The 22707-nt window shown below is 31.4% G+C and overlaps 1 protein-coding gene across 1 annotated transcript in view; it reads right to left on the bottom strand.

The window, feature by feature from the left end:
- The window catches only part of LOC148312577 (cell adhesion molecule Dscam1-like), a 211936-nt gene that overhangs the window by 44965 nt on the left and 144264 nt on the right, over positions 1 to 22707 (bottom strand). The window lies entirely within an intron of this gene.

The following is a 22707-nucleotide window of genomic DNA, read 5'->3' as shown; positions in this document are numbered from 1 at the left end:
AACTAACTGTTTTTTATTATTATAAAGAATTACATTTACTACTTTACTAAATTAATTAATAGAGAAAATAACTTGCTACAATATGTAACATTTTTTTATCAATTGAAAAAGTAAATAAAAAGAGAAATATTTAAAACTAACTAACTAACTAACCATCACGCCGCTTCCCCGCAGGGGTGGGCAGAGAGAATCGAACGCCACACCACTCTGTCTTTGCAAACATTCTTTGCCTCTTCTACATTCATGCATCTCCTCATACATACCCGACGATTATTACGACTCCTGACCCAGCCGCTTTCAAGTATTTGACATACCTGATTGTGCCAAGTTTTCCTCGGTCATCCTCTGCTTCTTTTTCCAACTACATTCGCCTCAAAATAAAATAATATTTATGTTTTGATTATTAACATTAAAACGTCATTTTCATACTATTTCTGTGAGCCTAAGCGGGCAATTATTAAAAAAGGTATCAAATTGTGGTAGAGTGGGTTCGAACCGAGAAACTCTGAGTCCGCGGCACTAACCACGGGACCACAACCCGACACTATTAAATTATCTAAACATGATACATATACATTGGTAGACTTATATCTAAGTTCAATCAAACAAATGATACTGATCAAAGTTTGCATTTTATACAGTCGTTTAAAATTAAAAGGCAGCTAGTAGTTTTTTTATGAATTTAAGCGACAAAAATGTTACAAGTAATTAGAGTATGAATGAATAAATAATTACAAAATTATATTTTAGTTTTAATAAAACTGTAAAATGAAGAAATGCTGAAAACTATAATATACAAGAAAAAGGAGAAAATAAAGGAAGAATTATATGATAGATACATATATTTTTGGTTTGGAACATAGCAATGTTAATAAATCTTGGTACCAGGGCACCATGAAAAGCAAAGTTATCTCCTCATATTAGATTTCACAATATGCTGTGATATAAATAAAGAACGCAATATATTTTCTTAATACCTAACAATCAATTACGTCAAACTCCACGCGAAAACGCCATCTCCATAAGTAATTTTCTCATACATATCACCGCCATTTGAGTCTACTTTTGGGTAATTCGTGTGAATATTTCCGAGACTCGCCCTTAACCGGAGCTTCTTTTGCAACCCTTACTTTATCACTCTCCTGAACAAAAGGGTGTAAATATTTCCAACCAGATGATACTCTTCCCAGCATCTAAATATCCCATCTCATAAATACCAAATTATCTCCACACTCTATTATTCAGAAGCCATAGTTATTTGCTCACAAATGAAGTGTCTACTCTTTTCTTTACTCTCTTCCTAACACAGTCAGTTTGGGTACAGTTGAACCTCTTATAACGAGTAATTTGCATAACGAACATATTAAGCAAAAAATGATTCCTTCACGAACGACATTTCAGATTACGAGTGACGTAGAAAGGCATATCTGTGAAAGTTTTTTATATCAACCTATGGGACTTTAGATGGATGACAATGTTGATAAGCTTGTGAAAGAACACAGATGAAAGCTCACCACCGAAGAGCTTATAAAGTTGCATCGAAGAGCTTATGGAGAATTCACAACAAGAAGCTTTGGAAGAAAGTTTTTTAGTAGAAGAGGATGAGGAAGTAGCAGTGCAATTAACTTCTGAAGCGATAAGACAAATTAAGCCATGGGTAACTGTATCATCATACATTGAGTACCATCACCCTGACAGGTGGCTATGCGTATTGTCATGATAATACCATCTATTTTTTTAATGTTACACGTGTATATGTAATACGTGCATAGAGCGATCTCTTAAACTAGCCTATGCCAAAACGTCAGCCCTATAAATAATTTGACTTTCATATACCTATTCATCTTGGTTGAGATGTCGATGCAGTTTTTTTTAACAATTTGTGTAATTTATATCATTTTATTTTTATAAATGTTAAAAAAGAGTATTTTAAAATACATAAATTGTTAATGGTATGGAATGCATTATCGTATTTTACATTGATTTGTATAGATAAAATATTCCCTTAACGATTGTTTCACATAACGAGTAAGATTCTGAAACGAATTATTATCGTTATGAGTGATTCCACTTTATTTAAAAGTTTTTTTTAAATATGATGATTTTCGTGAGTTTAAAACTTTTGTTATATAAGTTATAAACAAGCCCCGAAGAAAAGACGTATTTGAGAAAGATAAAAGGATGGAATTTTATATTTATTTCTCGAGAAGCATATGAATATTTTATAAGGATCAACAACAGAACGTATTTTCTTTTTATAATGATATCAAACCATCTGATCCCTGTTCCACATTATAAAATCCTGGCAAGTGCCTACCCTTATAAATAACCTCATTAAAAAGTAAAGTAAATTTTGTTTTCTGAGGTGGATTGGTTTATTTCATTTACTATTTATTTGCGAATTTATTTTAGATGTTATTTTTTATCAATGACTTTACATAGCTGTCTGCCTCTGTAGTGTAATGGTCAGCACGCTCGGCTACCGTTCTGGAGATCCCGGGTTCGATTCCCAGGGGGGTCAAATAAATATAAGAGATTTTTTCACTGTAATATTTATTCAATATTACCCTGGACTGGTACCTGAAGCGGAGGCCTGATCACCTTTCCTTCGTGTGTAAACGATCAAGATAACACTGTGTTCATATGAAACAGTGCTCTATGCACCATTGGGGTGCAGATAAGGGTTAGAAGATTTATGTAGAGATGCATTTATTCTCATTATCTTTTTTTTTGATATTTTGAATGTGGAAAAGGCTAATGCACCATTGGGGTGCGGATAGGGGTTTTATTTATTTTTATAACATAGCTAAATAATATAATAAAATATAGAATGGAAAAATTGTTAAATAATTAAATAGCAAAGACGAGTTTCCTGGCTCCAAAATATACGAGATAGGATGAGGATCAGGACCGTCGAGGCGCTGTTTAAAGCTGCCAAGGACAAGGACAATTACTCTCAAGTTATATCAGGAGTACCTGACGTGACACGCACAGAAGAAGAAGATGGCAAAGAGAGTAAAGTAGTGTATTGCGTAGCGCATTAAGGTGCTATGCTGCGGTCCCTGTCCCAGGGGGGTCAACATAATAAGAGATTTATAAATATATAAGTCTATATAAAAAAAATTGAATATTTCAAAATAAAAGCAATTTGACAGAAAATCACAGGAATGTGTCAAGGTCGTGTGAAATTGGCTCATACTCAAAGTTTTCACTATCAATGCCCATCCTACAATTGGTAAACATTAGTAACATCGGTGAACATCCTAATTTCATCGTCACTTTTACTACTTTGAGTACAATATTCATTTTCGTGCGATGTTTGACAATCGCTTTCAACGTCACAATTGGACAAATCCGACATTTTAAGGGCAAAAAAAATAGTTTTCCAACCGATTTCAAAATCACAAAGTCGTAAGAAACGTCCGAAAGTTATCATTACTGCACGGTTAAAAAGATAACTTTTCACTGTAATACCAGCCCTTATATTTTATGTTTATCTGCAGATAATGACAGCTCATAAATTGAATTCAAATCACCCCGTGACGCGGATATTTCAAACATTTGTGAAAAGAGAAACGATGATGATTAATGTAGCCATAACTCACCCCTATGTTCAGAAATAATCCTGTTTCCTTGTATCGATTACAGGATTGACATTCGATAAATAAATAAATAAGGGATGAAGGTATTCCTCTATGACGCCTTCATGCGGTGTTTCCTTATTGAACAAAGCCTATAAATTAATATGTCAGGAGTAATCTTCGCACACGAGGGAGAATGGGGAACGGGGAAACTACCCTTGGAAGGGAAGAAGTTTTCCAAGGAAAGTTGATTGATTTATTATGCTAAAGTTTTTTTTTCCCGCGATACTGTCGATAAAAGTCTAATAAAGAACCGAAAGGCAGGTGCGCCCCATTTTTTAAACCCTTTTTCCAACAAAAGAGAGGTAATTTAATGAGTGTTTTAAAGAGTTTGGCATTAAAGATTTTGGTTGATACTACAATGGGTCTGCTGTAAGCTTTCGGCTTTTGAACTTTAAATTCAGCTACAGATTTTTGTTACATTATTTTTACTCCAACGTTTTGTCATGGAATATTTATACTTTTAAATAAATAAATAAATTATAATATATAAGTATGTACATTTCATCATAATGACGTAGACAATTTACATATTTATCTTCAACAATAATCTTGGCGGATTTTTACTTTTCAAAGCTTTGAGCTATAAAAAGTTGATATTTTGGCTCTCACAACTTTAAAAAAATATATTTTTTGATTGCCCGACGCGTACTGATTTTGTTTTTGAAGTACTACGCATATTTTAATAAATATCATGTGAATTGTCACTAGTCGCTAGTGCACGTAAAAAATACTATCTTAATCGTTCTAATGCGTTATTTGGCTCTACAAGCGTAGTCTGTCTCTCATATCACCATCCTAAGAGATTGAACAATTTTCATATAAAATCAACTTACATCTCGTACAAACTAGAGAATGCACGGTACTGTGAAAGATCGGCGTTAGTTCCTTCGCTACCTTGAACCTTTCAGAGTACAAAAAGTACTGGATATTAAGATAAAATTGTCAAGACTAGAGTAAATAAGAATTAAATACAAATTTTCAAAAAAACATACGTCTTATTATATCTTGCTTAAAAATAAAGTCTTTTAATATCTTACAAAAAAAAAAGTCGATAAAGAACTAGTTAATAAAGAAATAAAATCTATTATTAGAAAATATGTATTATTTGATAAAAACATGTAATGTAAGTTTTTTATATAGTTATACTTTTATGTACATGAGAGTTTATTTTTATTTGAGAGTTTATTGAGAGTTTATTTAGATTACTTAAGTGAAAACCTCTAATTGGAATATTATTTTTTAAATTGTATTATATGTATAAAACCCTTATCCGCACGCAAATAGTGCAAAGGGCACTGTGTCATATAAACGCAGTGTTATCTTGATCGTTTATACATGAAGGAAAGGTGATCAGCCCTCCGCTTCAGGTACCAGTCCATGGTAATTTTGAATAATTATTACAGTGAAAAAAATCACTAATATTTATTTTACCCCCTTGGGAATCGAACCCGGGACCTCCAGAACGGTAGCCAAGCGTGCTGACCATTACACTACGGAGGCGGACAACAACAAAAACAACAAAACTATCGTGATATTAATAAGTTTTACATACGTATAAAATAAATGCACATAATACTTATGTTCATTATCAAATTGATATTTATTTCATTTATCATTGAATCCTAAACTTGTTATATACAATTTCTCATAAGGATAACCATTACACGTTGTTGCAAATTTGATACATAAGTATTTTCTTGATTTTTCCCTTAGAGTAAGATAAAAGAAAAGAAAAAAAGTCATGCAATGAAGGGTTAATCCTTTTAATATTCAAAATATTTTTTAAACATTCAAATTCCGGGACCTCCAGAACAGTAGCCGAGCGTGCTGACCATTACACTACGGAGGCGGACAAAATTGTATTATATTATGTTATTTTTGTTTAATATTCTGATGGTTTTCCAATAAAATAAAATTAAAATAAATAAATAAAAAGACGAGTAAATAATAATAAAATGCAAATTATCAACAAAAACACACGTCTTATAATATCTTGCTTAAATAAAGTCTTTTAATATCTCACTAAAAAAAGTCTTAAAAAATTACAAGATAATACGTCTTATGTAGGCTTAAGAGGAATATAAGTGAGCCATTTAAAATACTACCCCAAAATATATTACCCCTAACCCACCGCTATAAAAAGACGCAAAATTATTACATTTTTTGGAGAAAATATTTGAGAATTACTTTACACACATCATACCCGATATCCATCCCTCGCTACCCTCTCCACCTACCCTTAGGAGCACCGTATGGTAATTCGCAATTTTCAATAAAGCTACACGTATTTACTGCACAAAATGGGGTTCCTAAACTTAACTTATAATTCGAGAGTTTGATGGAGAAACTCATATTTAACGCTATTTATTAATGTATTTATTAAATATTAACCCTCTCTTTACTTAAAGTCTTCATTATGTAAATAAAGTTTAGATATTTATAAAACAACAAATTTATAGATTTTTCCACTATTATTTTATTTGACAAGTGATCTGTAGTCGTTACCAACATCACCGGATGATGTCGGTAACTACAAAAGTAGTACAGTTGTTTTTTTTTTTACATAAAAAGGGTGTTATTGGCATCTGAATAAGTCTGAAGATCTGGCATTTGGCATGGTAAACGTTTGACAAGTGTGTGAAGTGATCGTAAGTGAACATTTAATACATTTTTCTAACGTGTATCATGCTGCCCAATATTGAACATCCATATTGCATTAATTTTTGTTATTTACATATACATAATACATATGAAGAATCCTTTTTTATTTGATTCACTGATTTCTGTCCACCTTCCTAGTGTAATGGTCAGCACGCTCGGTTACCGTTCTGAAGGTCCCGGGTTCGATTTCCAGGGGTGTCAAATAATCAGAAGTGATTATTTCACTCTAATATTTATTGAATATTACCCTGGACTGGTACCTGAAGCGGAGGGTTGATCGCCTTTCCTTCATGTATTTACGATCAAGATAACATTGCGTTTATATGATGCAGTGCCCTCTGCATCATTGGGATGCGAATAAGGATTAGAGAAACTGATTTTAGTGCACCATTCACTCTGTTCCCAGCATCCTCTTTTATTTCTATACCGAAGTCGTAAAGGAGAAAGTGACCAACTAACAAAACGTAAAATGTTCAGGAGGGCCATTTAAGTCACTTTTGCTTGACATTAAAATAAACACCAATGCAGTTAATTTTTAATAAGTTAATATATTATACTTTCAAGTTTAAAATCCTTTGGGATTTTTTGCAGGGCAATATTAAGCTAGTAAGATATCAAATAGTCAATGATCACGTTTTTGTAAAAAATGCACTTGGTCACCATTTTCCTGTATGACTACGAAATGTTTATTTATCTTTCCACCTCTAGAACATTACATGATTTTACTTATGGTAGTATTCCGGAGAGTTGAGAATGTTCTCTATTCGCATATTAAGGAAATTCTAATACTTAATGTAATATTATATACGTATCATAATATAAAGCCCTCGGGGTACAGGCGCTCGCGGTATTTAAATAGGTTTAAGATGTCCTAGTAACAGCTTCCCAAAAACTTTTATATATGTAATACATTACCTCATCCAGTATGTATTTTATCTTACGTGATAAAGAGGAAAATTCATTGGTTTTTGTTCTAAAAGGAAGTGGAAAATATTTTATGAATTAAATATTTGAAACATACATACACTTATAATGTTTATCTTAAAATGTAAAAAGATTTTTTTTTGACAATTGAATCAAATACAACATCTACTTACTTTCATTATCTAATATTTAGTTTCTATTTTTTATGACATGATGGAAGCAAGTTTAATTTTCAAAATTATTTTTTTGATGAATTCAATCAAAATATTTTTGTAATATATTCATCAACACAAGGTTACGGTGAAGTTTTCTAAAGAAATGTAATTTGGCTTATCTAAGGAATGGTGACAGAAAATAAAAGATAATATTTTTGTATCATACCTATCCACAAAATACTAAAACAAACATGTCAAAAAATTTGACGTTCAAGACGCGTTTTTTGTATATGAAATTGAAGGTTACCAAAATGCACAAATATGTAAGGCAGAGAGAATTACATTTCTTTAGAAGACTTCACCGTAACCGTGTGTTGATGAATATATTACAAAAATATTTTGATTGAATTCATCAAACGTTTCAGACCCATATATTATTATTATTATTATATATATTTTTTAAGGAATTAAAAAAACCCGCAATTAACATAGCACACGAAAAGTATTCTAACTTTAAAATCATGCTTAAAACCATGCCCGTAACTTATTTGTAATTAGAAATATAAAACATAAAATTTTGTCAGAATTTTTTAAATCTTGGTTATTTATCCCTTAGCCTTGTTATGTATAAAAATGGTAATTTAAACAACAGAAGTTTGTCTAACCTCCCGCCAGTCTGTTGATGGCGGTAACAACGAAATCCAGTCACTGGTCATATACACTATATGCGGAAAAACTATATAGTTGTTCGTTTATATATGTAATTGAATACGATATTTACGAGCGAATTTTCGGTCACATTTTTAAACAGAAACTGATTTATTGTAACTCCCCACCGCTGAGAAAACACGAAGTGTTGACAGTCTCGGAGTGAGTTTTTCCCTGGACTGTTTGCAAAAAGGTTTCGAGGACTTTGCCAAAGTAAATATTTATCCTGGCAAGCGCAGGAAGTGTGTTTACTCACTTGTAGGCAGGACCAACTGTGAGGAACACTGACAGAACCTCCCTTACAGCGTACTCGTACGTAGTAAGACAGACAACCTTCCTTAAGTAATATCGAGCACGGGACGCGTTGAAAACAACTTAGAAACAAACTATTTATATGGGCCAAGATTAAAGTATTTTTTTTAAAACTTAATGTAGATGAAGAATACACACGTGCAAAGATTCACCATTCTACCCATGATTGACAACGATATATATATATATATATATATATATAAATATATATATATATATATATATATACATATATATATATATATATATATATATATATATATATATATATATATATATATATATATATATATATATATATATATATATATATATATATATATATATATATATATATATATATATATATATAAACATTTATAAAAATATATTTTTAAATACTCTTTTTTATAAAAATAAACTGATATAAATTACACAAAAAAGGTTAATGAGATATATATATATATCTCACTAACCTTTCCCGTACTGGTCGATATATAGGTACGTAGATCTCGCAGCACCAACTGATTGTGCTTTTTATCAACAACAACAAAAATTGACATCTCAACATAGATAAAGAAGAATACGGAGGCTGGGCATTTACGGGGCTTACGACCGTCATAGGCTGGTTTAAGTGAACACTTTACACACGTGTTGCACTCATCAATTCTACCTTTGATTGACAACCACACTACTCAAATTCTTGGAAGTTCTATATTTATGATCCAATTTCGTAACATTGTTCTTGAATCACTCAATTTCACTTATTATAATTCCGGATTTGGACCTCACATACAAATATAATAGTTTCTGCTCAGTAAAAAGCTTCTTTTCATCTCACCAATAGATTTCTCTGTTCTCTAGTGAAATTCTAGTGATTTAAGAACAATGTTACGAAATTGGATCGTATATAATATAAAAATGAACGGATAACATAATTATAGAAATGAACGGATGAATTTTACATACTGGATGTTTGTATCATACTGATGCATTTATTCATTTAAATTGTAGAGAAAACCTATTATAATACAAGCAATTTTTCCAGCAACGGATTCCTGGTTCTTACTCTAATTTAATTTCTAATTTTGAAAGTGAAGCATAAATTTGGCAAAAGAAGGATGAAAGTAAATTAAATACAGTGGAAATGCGATCTCTTAGACGAATGAGCGAAAAACGATGTATGATGATTTTTGAATGCTGAAATAAGGAAAGAAATCTTTTTTAAATGCTCTATGAAATGCGTTTCTTTGGAAAACGTTTACTAAATATCATGATTTATTAGATTCTTGATTTTTCATGAAACTTTCTACGGATAGCATAAGTCAGGTTAATACTCGAATTTCAGCTTTCGGGGGTTGATTTCCTCCGCCTTGCGTAAGAAACCCTCGACAAACTTTTTATTACCTTTTCGAGGCTTTAGCGTAAGACCTTCCCTCGAAGGTTCATGAAAATGTTGTAAAAATATGATTTCATCAGGGTTTGCGATAGTATCGGATAAATATTTAAGGTAACGTCGTCAAGTGTGCATTAAGAGAATATATTATCAATATTTGAGTCGCTAATTTTGTGATTTTCATTATTTATGACTTAAATTATGCTTAAAATATTTTGGAAAATATATGTTCAATATTTGATTCGCTGATCTTGCGATTATTAGCAAAATAATTAATTATATGTTTGTATTCTACAATTTAATTTGGAAAAAATCGATTCAATATTTGTAACTTAAATTAAAGTATTATTTTTTTTGGAAATTATGTTTTCAATATTTGATGCGCTAATTTTGTGATTTTTAGCATACTAACAAATTTTTATCGTTAAATTCTACTCATTCTTTTGGAACGCGTTTAGCTATCGTGCCAAACGCGTTAGCCAGTTATATTTTAATATTCAAAGACTAATTAATTGTCCGCCTCCGTAGTGTAATGGTCGGCACGATCGACTACCGTTCTGGAGGTCACAAGTTCGATTCCCAGGGGGGGTCGAATAAAAATAAGTGATTTTTTTCTCTCTAATATTTATTCAATATTACCCTGGACTGGTACCTGAAGTGGAGGGCTGATCACCTTTCCTTCACGTGTTAACGATCAATATAACACTGCGTTTATGTGATGCAGTGCCCTATGCACCATTGGTTTGAAGAATAAGAATCTTGTGACTAATCATTCAATGTTTACTTTGTGTAATACCACTAAAAAACTCTACTTCACGACTATCGGTTTTGGAAAAGCCATTCCATGACTCCCGGGCAGCCCACTAATTGATGGCAGATGGATTGACAGCTCGGAATCGCAATCGCAAGAGACTAATTCAAAAAACAAATAGAAACAGAAAAACGTAGACAATATATACGAGATACATCAAATATAATATATACAAGGATAAACCGAAATCCTCAAAAACAGGCCACAAAGCCTACATCAACATAAAGAATAAATGATGAGTCTATACAATTTACCCTTTGGTCATAATGTCACTCTCATTTGAAACAGAAATGGTAGAAAAAAAACTTATATCGTATCGTATCATACAGGAGAAAGTGACCAAGTGCATTTTTTTACAAAAAAGTGATTTTTGCCTATTTGATATCTGATGATTTACTAGCTTAATATTGCCCTGAAAAAAATCCATAAGCGATTTTTAACTTGGAAGTATAATAAGTTGACTTGTTTAAAATGACTAATTGTATTGATGTTAATTTTCTGGCCAAACAAAATGACTTAAATGGCCCTCCTGAACATTTTACGTTTTGTTAGTTGGTCACTTTCTCCTGTACGACTACGATATGGTACTTGTACAACGTTTTTTATATAGATTTTTTGTTGTTGTTAAATTATAATAAAAATACAAAACCATATTACGGGTAAGTGGATTAAGTGAAAATTATAACATGTTTTATATTGCGAAACACGAAAAACTGTTTATTTTTACAGATAAACTTTTTCACGTGCTTTTTCAGCAGTTTTATTTCAGTCGTTAAAAGGCTAAGCCCTACCCTCTTTTACTTAGAGCTTATTTGAATTAAAGCGAGCTTCATGTTTTTATTTATTTATTTAGAGCTCGTAGGGACGTTTTAGTATTTCCTATAACTCTCTGTTTACTTTGATGGAGTACCTATGGAGTGTTAGTGATTAATATTTGGAGAGAGATGCTGTTATTGGAGTTTAAGTTGTCGAGTGTAATTTATCTCGTACAAGATGAGGACCATTTAATAAGTTCCTAATTAACTCTCTCATTACAGATTCCGGAAGCGCTATGAAGTTTCTTGTGGTGGTATATTAAAGCAAATCTTTTATGCATAGAAACATCAAGAATGTGGGAATTGACGACCTTTTTATACTTAAAGATTAACTCACAACATTTTGAGTGTGTCGAAAAACTTTTTCACAAATCTGGGTTTGTCTCCGCTTTGGAATTATTTTTATATTAGGAGTTTAAAAAAATTGAGTAGTGTGGTTGTCATGGGTAGAATGATGAATGCTGTACGTGTGTAAAGTGATCACATAACCAACCTATGACTGGTCATATACCTTGTAAATACCCAGACTACCATATTCTTCTTCATCTTTGGTAAAATGTCGAATTTTTTACAAAGTGCTATTTGTAGAGAAACTAGTAGCGAAGGAATGAGAATTTTTTCAAAATTAAATATGGTCTGTAGCGATTTTTCAAAAAATTCCTAACATCTAAGAGACACTGAAATCTAGCTACGGTTTATGCAACACACCTTATAATGCACCTACTTAGGCTTTAACTTTATGAGTTTTATAGCCTTTACCATCTAGTCGTAACTAAATTTCTCTTTATGTTTAACGTAAGTATAATTTTATGTAATTCATGAAATTATCACTAGCTTCTTCAAACGATACGATTTGGACACATTCAAAGTGTTGTAAATATCTTACTACTGCTACAACTATTACACCGTTTCCCCTCAGGGGTAGGCAGAAAAGATGGAACGCCACAGTCTTCTGTCCTAACATACACTCCTCGCCTCCTTCACATCCAGACATCTAGTCATACTGCCTTGTATAAACAAATATATTTAACCTTTCCGGGAGTACAAAAGTTGATGTTCAACTTTCTCTGGAGAGTGGGTTCTTTGTAAATGATTTTTTTTTCATTAAATCGATGTATTATGAAGATAGAAATTATGTTTTTTTTTTCTAATTCACCTATTCGAAATATTTTTCAATTAAGACAAAATTACACACAGTTGTCATTGCTATACAAGTTACATCATACTAACTGACAGACGTTCATTAACGTCCATACTCCTATAAGAAAACTTCGCACTGACGTTCATTTACGTCCAAACTCCCGGACTAGTAAATATATTCATTTATTCTATTTTAAATTGCTGACCCAAATTTTAAAGGCATATTTGTCTCATTTGATATATATACATTACTTGATGCCTGACGTAGTATAGAAGATAAATTTCGTGAGGACAGCTACATATAATTATGAAATGGACAAAAAACATTGACATATGAAACATTGCCTTAAACCCACACAGACGAAAAAAACTATAACAGGACAACAGCCGTTAAATTACAAATGGATGGCCTAAAAATATAACTTTACAGGGGTTAAATCAGAGGCACCATTTTGTAATTCCTTTCACCCCCTGCCTCCTTCCACCGCCAGTACGGTCCACACCGTAATGTACATTATAAACTTAATAAAGTGGGAGGTACCTTTTCATGAATGTTGCAAACTTTCAGGAAAAGTTACTGAAATGTGTTGTTCAGTTATGTAAAAGTTTTAAAAGGAATTAATATGAAATATCCCCTTCCGTACAGCACTCGGCTTTTACACTTTTAATGGCTGAAAGGAATCGTTTATCTCAATTTAGTGTTTTAGCATTTAAAATGAGAAATTGATGCCGTGATTTAATTTTTGATGGCTTATTTTTAACAATTATAATTTTGTGAACGTTCGGTAAATTAAAACTGTCCTTGTTCACAATTTCATTCCTGTTTTTAAACACAAGCCACTTACGCTTCGAGTACCTTCAAGAAGTAATAAATTGAAATACGCTACGAATACCTTCGAGAAGTAATAAATTGAAATGTTTATTCCAAATTTTCTTCTCTTCTCCATCTTACTGCTCATTACTGAGGGTTGTGACGCTTGTAGAAGCAATGACTCTTTTTCAATTATCCCTGGACTGCGTTGCACGTAGTACTCCAACCACCGAGGTGCCTGCTACTGCCTTAACTTGATCGTTCCATTGTGTAGGGATCTTCTTGTCCCTCTCTTCCCCTCTAGGCTACCAATCACAACCAGTTGTTCCAGACTTTCCTCATTGCCACTCGTAACGTATCCAAAGAACTGATGAATCCGTTATGTACAGACGCTGGTACATATTTTTAGATATAAAACTAGTAGTGATCAACGGAGTCTTAATATCAACCCTTACGTATGGTAGTGAAGCATGGAATTATGGAAGCGCCCTTGAGGTAATATTTAACGAAAATGGCTCTTTATATATTATCCAAAATTATAATGATTATTATAGAGATGGTTAAAAAAGAATGAAAGCTTACTGAATGCAGTCGTAAAATGAAATCACTCAGAAGAATGTGCGGCAAAACAATCTTTAATTTGATAGATGTTTGCAGAGTCTAATTAAGAAAAAATGCCAGGTTTAGATAAGTATTGTCGATTTAATTAAGAAAGGTATGTGAAGTGGAACGAATGAGTGAGGAGAGAATGGTAAAGTAAATATTATAGTTGAATAAAGTGGAAAAAAGGAAAAATAAAAGACAAAGGAAAACTTGGTACATGATCAAGTACTTCAAATACTTGAAACTGGAGAGGCTAGGAGTTGGAATAATCGGCGCGCATGTATGAGATGCTTTAATGTGGAAGAGGTAAAGAATGTTTGCAATGACATGAGGTTTTCTTTTATCTCTGCCTGTGACTGCGGAGAAGTAGCGTGATAGATATGTAGATAGTATATTTAATTTTTTATTTTATTTGATATATAGTCATCATATTAAGAATTTTTATTTTAATCCTCTTAATAATCTTCATCCTAAAGTAACTCTCTTTTTTCATCATTTATTGATTTGATCTTAACTTTGTGGTATACTATGATGGTTTAAATATAAAAATAAAACAATTTTATGAGACTACATTTTCAGTTTATTATTGTAAACACGACAAGTTTTGAGAACTAAAGATGTCCTCACCAACAATTGTAAACACAAAAGGTTATTTGTTGTTACTAAAAATACAAACTGTTTGTTATGTAAGTTTTTACTTTCATCTGTTGATGAGAACATCTATAGTTCTGGAAACTCGTCGTAAGTTCAAAAAGTGCTTTGATACAAGTATTATATTTTATTGATATAAAGTATTTTATTTTTGTATTTAAATCATATTTTCACAAAGTTAATGCTAAACAAATAAATAGCTGAATTTGATAAAATAAATTTAAAACATACAAAATTTACAGATTGTATTTTCACTTTTTTTTTAACAACCACTAATCCTCTATTAGAGTCTTGTCTGCAGGTAGGATGGTTAGGATAGGTGGGGTAAATGTGAAAAGTTCATCACAAACACCCATACCAATTGAAACTAAATATTTCTTGTATTTATTTTTCAGTTGGCGGGAATCGAACCCGCGACGCAAGTTTCGCTGTCGAGTGTCTAAACTAACGAAGCCACGGCGCCTGTCGATTCTGTAGTTCTTGAATGTAGTCGTGTTTACACTAATAAACTCAAAAAACTGGTCTTACACAATTGTTTAATTTTTATAATTAAATCTCTTTTTTAATTTATTAATTGTAACTTAAGAGAGTTGATAGAATTCCATATTGAATTATTTGGTAATATTTCCAAAATAAAACAAGGTTTTCTGAATTGAATTCTACATTTATTTATGTATTTGTTAATACGTGACGCGTTTCGTCTTCTTAGGACATTATCAAATACTAAATGTAGAATTCAATCCAACAAACCTTGTTTTATTTTTGATATATTACCCAACAACTCTTTTTTAATGTCATGTTTTTTACTCATAACATACTCGCTTCATTGTTATAATATGTTATCTTGAATATGAAACGACAGGTGTTTCACTTCAATTTGATACCATTTTATAAGAGCCCCGATTTGTAACGTGTCACCCTACCTTCAATAAATATATCACATAAAATCTGTAATCGGTCTGTTTATAGGAAAACGGAATACAACAAGTACGTGATCCAACTATTAACCGGAACCGAAAGAGGAACTAGATCACTAGGAAATTCGGTCCATTCTGTCGAAGGGATATCACTGAATCATGCCGACTCAGCGTGCCCCGAAGGAATGCTGGTACATTTTTCATTAATGGCCCTTACTTCTGAAAATTTGTAGAGGCGTAATAGATTTCTTAATACTTTATTGAATCAATAAAGGGCTTTGTGATAAGGATCTATGTTTTCCATGAAAAATAGCTTCAGCCAAATTAAGTACCATATTTACTCAATATCAGATGTTTAAGACAAAGTAAATGGATTTTTAAAATCTATCCATCTGGAGTGTTTATAAGCAGTCACATTAAATTTGTGTCACTATCCTAAAATCAATAACGCATTTCCTCCAATAAAGAGACTAAACTTATGCTGGAGAGGGACTTACACTTATTATTTATTGTTTACGTATGTTACTAATATAATTTATATTTTATTACGATAATTTTTTTTATTTTTATGAATATATACAAATGTCGCTCACTCCTTTCAAGAACGTCATAAATCAAAAATTGTCAATTTTCAGTTGTGCATGTTTTCGGAATGCCCAGAAAATGTACTATATCCCAGCAAAAGAGGCATATTTTTAACTTAATATTTACCCGCTACAGGGCAGAAAGTGTTCTTTTTGCATTTTGAAAAAAAGGTATTGTTGGATTATTTTTTGAAATAAACTAAATATTTTTCAAATGGAGAAAAAACCTTCGAGTTTTACCTAAAAAGATCTGTTGCACAGTAAAAAGTTCAAAAAGTGGCTTGATATTAATTTTTAATACATTGTATTTTATTTTTAAACTTTAAAAAGGTTCTCCTGAAAAATCAGGTTTTTTGATTTATGACGTTCTTGAAAGGAGTGAGCGATGTGTGTTGGTGACCTCATTGCTAAGAAGCAATGTCTTCTAATATACCAAAATTAGACTTGTGATACTTATCAACCTTATACAGCTGTTTAAAATTACAGGGTGGATAGAACATGTTCATAAGTATTAATGAAAAAAACGTAAATCACGAAATATTGAAGTGTGACCGAACAGACGGTGTATACTGAAGAAACTGTAAATTGATGACAACATGAAAGGCAAAGGTAGTAAGGTTAGGTTGAGAGTTGAGGAGGAAGATGAAGAAGCCAAAGAAGAATGGAAAATTGGATAGTTAGGGTTCCGAGAATAAGCAGTTATGTTTCAGTATCTCTTGAAAGACATCGGAGATGGAAATCTGCATTGTGAATCTCATTGTGAGTAAATAAGGTTGACATATCTGTGTGTCATTTCTTCATACTTTATTGTCGTTCGTTCTATTTATGGTCTTTTAGATTAAAATGAAAACCTGAATTTTTTCTTTATATAACGTAAGCCTAATATATCGTATTCACATCCTTTTAAAAAAAATCAATTAAATGAAATCAAAGAACACATTTCACATCGTAGTCTTTTCAGGCAGTAAAATTTCAGTAGGAATTCTATTGAATTTTCCATTCAGTATTTCCTCGTTCCTAAACCGTATTCAAATATATTCAATCACTACTGAATATCAAACTTTTCCGCGGTTTCCAGCCCTGGCTTAAACTTTCTCATCCAAATCATCTTTTTGTGTAGTTCATTAAAGATGTTTAGCATAAACTGTTGGGATTCATCCCCCCTATTGGCAAAATTTGAACTCGAGGCAAAGCGAATAATAAAAATAATAAAAATACCTACATTCAGTTAAGATAGATATCGAATTTACCATTTTTATCTTAAGGAAGGAGGGATCCAATTTTATTCGGCTTAGATTTACATGAAAAGATATTTCGTAAAAGAAAAAATCTGGAATATTTTATAATAATTCTGAAATCGGGAAAATTAATGATGATACAAAAATATTAGAACAAGATTATTTTAATGAATTTGCTTATCGATGAAAGAAACTTCAATAAACAACAACAACAAAAATCTTCTTCCTGCAACCCTTATCCTCATCTACTGGTGCATAGGGCACTGTATCGTATTGACGCAGTATTATCTTGATCGTTATATGATGGCAAGATGATCATTCCTTCGCTTTAGGGATCAGTCCAGAGTGATATTAAATAAATAAAATAGTGTAAAATCACGAATATTAATTCCCCCCCCCTGAGAATCGATCGCGGGTCCTCCTTCATGGTAGTTTAACACACTAACCGTTACACCATGGAGGCAAACAGATTCACTAATACTGATACTAATTTATCATATAAAATAACACGGTAAGATTTTATACTATTTTTTTTAAACGTACAAGATATTGGGGTTATATTCCCTTATGTTTACCATAACTAACATTTTATAGATACATTTTTATGACACCTCAACAAAGATGAAGAAGAGTATGGATGTCTGGGAATTTACAGGGCTTATGACTCCTAGATATGTCACAAATCTCATGCCACAGTACATATGAGTTCACAGCACCCATCTGATTGTTGAGAATAAAAATAACTGGTTTATCTAAAAGCTGCATAAAATAGAAAAATCATGATTTCAGGCATGTCCCAGTATGTAAAAATAATCCAGGGTTCGGATCCAAATAAAAGGATCTCTGCCAAATAAAACATTATAATATGAGCTACGTTCAGATGCTTTTTGAGGGCGATAATCCTACGATTTTATTTCATACTAAACTCGACTTCAATTTGTTTAAAAACATTTTCAAATAAAGATACAAAAGATGGCCTACGTATAAATTTAGATACTTTATTATTTTAATTATTACGCTGATAACGATACAAAAGCCAGTATTATTCATTAATATGTGAGTTAAATCCCTTAGTTTTGACTTAACGTAAATTCGTAAATTAACTTCATAATGTTGAATTAAATATGAACATAGAATATTTGCAAAAAATATAGTTTAAAAGCCGTGTTATTTATTTTTTTGCGAAAATGAGATAGAACAAATTTAATTATAATGAATGGCGAAATTTGAGCTTATTCTTTAAAGAGAGACACCTTCAAGTACGTATAATATTTTTTGTTGAGAGGAAATTATTACAAAAATATAATATAATAAAAATATGTCAAAGAAATAACTAAAGTAAGGAACATTTTGTGGAGTGTAAAAATGTTGTTACTTAAAGGAAAAAGGCTTAAAATCCTAAATAGATGTCACTTTTACAAACTTTTTGAGATCCTGTCGCATAATTTAGGATAAACGTTAAGTTATTGCCCCCGTGACAGTTACTGCCCACAATATTAAGAATTATGTTCCCTGGATAAACCTTTTTTTATTTTATTATATTGTAAAAAAAATTATATTTTGCTTACAAAAAAGTAAATTTAAAACCCGCGATATTCCAGAGCTAGATTTAAAAAAAAATCTTCGAAATGTTGTTATGTTATCATCCAAATGTGCATAAATTTGTTAAAATTTTATGATATAAGTATTTCAAAATTCAAAACTCGATTTATGATTCTGCTAAATTTGCTTATTATATGACAGTTGTTTCGCCTTAAGAGGGCATTATCAAACTGTGTCTAATAAGCAATGTAAAATAGCTATCACAAAATAAATATGTTCATTAAAATCATACACCATATTTTGATTAACATTAAAATGATGTAATATGGAATTTATCAAGTTAAGTACTTATTCCGTTAATATTTTGATAATTTTTAACATAAGAGAGTAAAAATTAAAGAAAATCTTAATCATATTATTTATTTGACATCTTATCAAAGATGAAGAAGAATATGGAAGTCTGGGCGTTTAATATGCAAATCTGGGACTGGCGACCGTCATAGGCTGGTTTAAATGATCACTTTACACACGTGTAACATTCACCAATTCTACCCATTATTGACAATCACACCACTCTAATTCTTGGAAGTTCTATATACGAGTACATGAACCAAAAATAACTCTTATAATTGGAGATAATCCAGATTCGTTAACAAGTATTTGGACATACTCAAAATGTTGGATAAATTTAATCATTGGTTTCTCCGTGATATTCAAAATGAAGCATTAAAATCAAATAAAAATTATCAAAAGATTTTTTTTGGTTCATATTATTCGGGTGGCTGATACCTTCATTAACGTTCCAGCACATATTTTATTAAATATATATACATAGTATATATATTTAATAAAATATGTACAAGAACCTGCAACATTTTCGCATTTTTCCAATATTTGTACTAACGATTGATGATTTATCTTCTTCAACTAGCCAATAAATTTACAGTGTACCCTACGTATTTTTTTAAAATGAAAAATAAAAAAAAATTCACAAGCGATTACAAGGTAGTCTGCCAAATTGAATTCCACTTCTGGGTTTATCACCTACGGGGAGTCGTTAGTCGCTATATTATCCGCCGTTATCCGTTATCGGCGGAGCGAGAGCCGTTAGCAAGCGACGACGCCGTTACGGAACCTCATCGATGGAATTATGCGAAGAGTGCTGCATAAAATGCCAACAAACCACCTGAAATTCAGGTGTCTGAAACCATTATGCTTGAAAAAATATATTGATGTATTTTTGACCTTATTAATAATATCAGCTGACATTTTGAGTGTGTTCAAACACTTGTTCACAAATCTTGATTATCTCCAATTATAGGAGTTAATTTTCGTATTATTTTTTGATATCTCATCAAATTCTTCTAATATTCCAGAATTCCATTTTCTTTTATTATTTTTATTTTTTATTTGTTCGGAAGTTGTACAGCTTACAATTAAACATTACAGTACATTAACAAAAATAGTTACGTTAAAAAAAGCCAATTAAACAATTCCACATTTATGTTATTAAACTATTAAAAAACATTTAGAGATTTTAAAAAAAGGTATGATATAAAATAATAGATTTAGCAGGAAGGAGAAGGATCTTCTTTATCTTGGATGATGATGAGATGTCAAAAAATAATATGAAAATTAACTCCTATAATTGGAGTTAATCCAGATTTATGAGCAAGTATTTGGACACACTCCAACTGTTAAAAATGAATTAACTGGTCAAATTATAAGCTTAAATAATAAAAATGAAAATGATATTTTGTGGCGTTTCTCATGGATGTGATTAAAATGCAAGATGCGGACCTCAAATACTAATAAAAGTGTTTCTGCTCAATTAATCTAATAATGCTTATTATAACTATAATTTATTATAATTAATCTGCTAATCAAATCTGCTTCTTTTCATCTCACCAATAGATGTCTCTAGTGAAGTTCTAGTGATTCAAGAACAATATTTCTGAATTGGTTTATATATATAGAACTTCCAAGAATTTGAGAAGTGTGGTTGTCAATAATGGATAGAATCGGTAAATATTACACGTGTGTAAAGTGATCACTTAAACCAGCCTATGACGGTCGCAACCCTGTAAATGCCCAGACTTCCATATTCTTCTACATCTTTGATATGTCACAAAATAATATAGCTAAGTTGTTGACAGCTTTCCCGGCTTCAGGAGATGGAGTTTTTTAAACTGGCATCAATTACTATAACTGCTGATGTGTATTCCGAGTGACTGATTAATTAAAATCAGAATAAAATTAGAAATCGTAAAAATAAAGCAAAAAGAGGGGGAGTTGTGCTCCGACATGATAAGACACGGTCGTATGCTGTCAGGAGGAAAAGTGAAAAAAAATCCTTTCTTGGTTGGGAAGTCCTACCACACCCTACTTACTGGACATCGCACTATGAGACTACCATTGGTTTCGATCACTAGAATATATCGGTAGTGTAATGGCAAAGGGGTATATCTGTCAAATTTTTAATTTTCTAAGTTTGTTCCACAAAATGTCTAAAACAGTGTATTCCATAATCTGGCAAAAGGATATAGCTGTAGTTGCAATACATATTTAGTTTTATTCACAAAAAAAATACAAAAAAAACAAATGAGTTACGTTTGTTTTTTCTCTCCTATAAAATTTGGTCTGAGACAGATATACCCCTTTGCCTTTACACTACCGATATCTGAAGAAATATAATGTTCAGAAATGTAAACCATGTAAAAATAACCTTTGAATATGTTTCTCCACAGGCAATCAAGATTTTTATAAAACTGGCGTCTTGTTTTTTCGAGGTGGCAATAAGTGAAAGATAATGAAGGAAACTATATCACTCAATATTTTTTTCTTTTCTTTATTTTAAACAAAAAAAGAACGAACTTTCGGGTACCCCTAATATATATGTTAAACTTTGGCTAAGCAGCGTCAGAACAAAAAAGGTTGGGAACCTATGTCATGCAATATTATCCAGGTATTTCACTTCAAAATGGACGTTATGTTGTATTTTATTTAAAACTTTAAATACATTTTTAAATATATTCATATTAGTACTATATCAGTCAAGTTAGCAAGCCTACGCAATGCGCTGTCATAGTCTGTTCGCGCGATGTAAACTGAAGTTTTCAGACAAGATTTTTAATACAACTTAAATTTGAATCATCACTTTGAATATATTTTTAAAGTTTTTTTATAAATACAATACAACGTCCAATTTTATGTGTAAAATGTCCAATTTGAATACTAAAAAGACCAATTTAATATGTAAGGCGTCCAATTTGGTCTGTAAAACGTTTTATTTGACCATGACATGACATGAAGTAAAAAACCTCTAAAATTTTATTTTGTCATTTTTAATGCTTTGCACTTACTTGAGAATGGGTACACATATCGCTCACTCCTTTCAAGAACGTCACAAATCAAAAAGCGTCAATTTTCAGTTATGCGCGTTTTCGGAATGCCCAAAAAATCTACTATATCCCAGCAAAAGACGCATAATTTTAACTAAATATTTACCCACTACAGATCAGAAATTGTTGTTTATGCATTTTGAAGAAAATAATTTTTTTAAATATAATAAATATCTTTCAAATGGAGAAAAAACCTTCAGGTTTTACTTAAAAAGATTTGTTGCACAGTAAAAAGTTCAATAAGTGGCTTGATATTTATTTTAAGTACATTATATTATGTTTTTAAACTTTAAAAACGTTCTCCTGAAAAATCAAGTTTTTTGATTTATGACGTTCTTGAAAGGAGTGAGCGATATACACTTGTATATTTAACTTATCCATATGGTTATTACGTGAACATCATCTCACCTGAAAC

Source organism: Brachycentrus maculatus, unplaced genomic scaffold (genome assembly GCF_059751285.1).
Source record: "Brachycentrus maculatus isolate JH-2025_06_01 unplaced genomic scaffold, ASM5975128v1 h1tg000038l, whole genome shotgun sequence".
NCBI lineage: Eukaryota > Metazoa > Arthropoda > Insecta > Trichoptera > Brachycentridae > Brachycentrus > Brachycentrus maculatus.
This window is presented reverse-complemented; position numbering and strand designations above follow the sequence as displayed.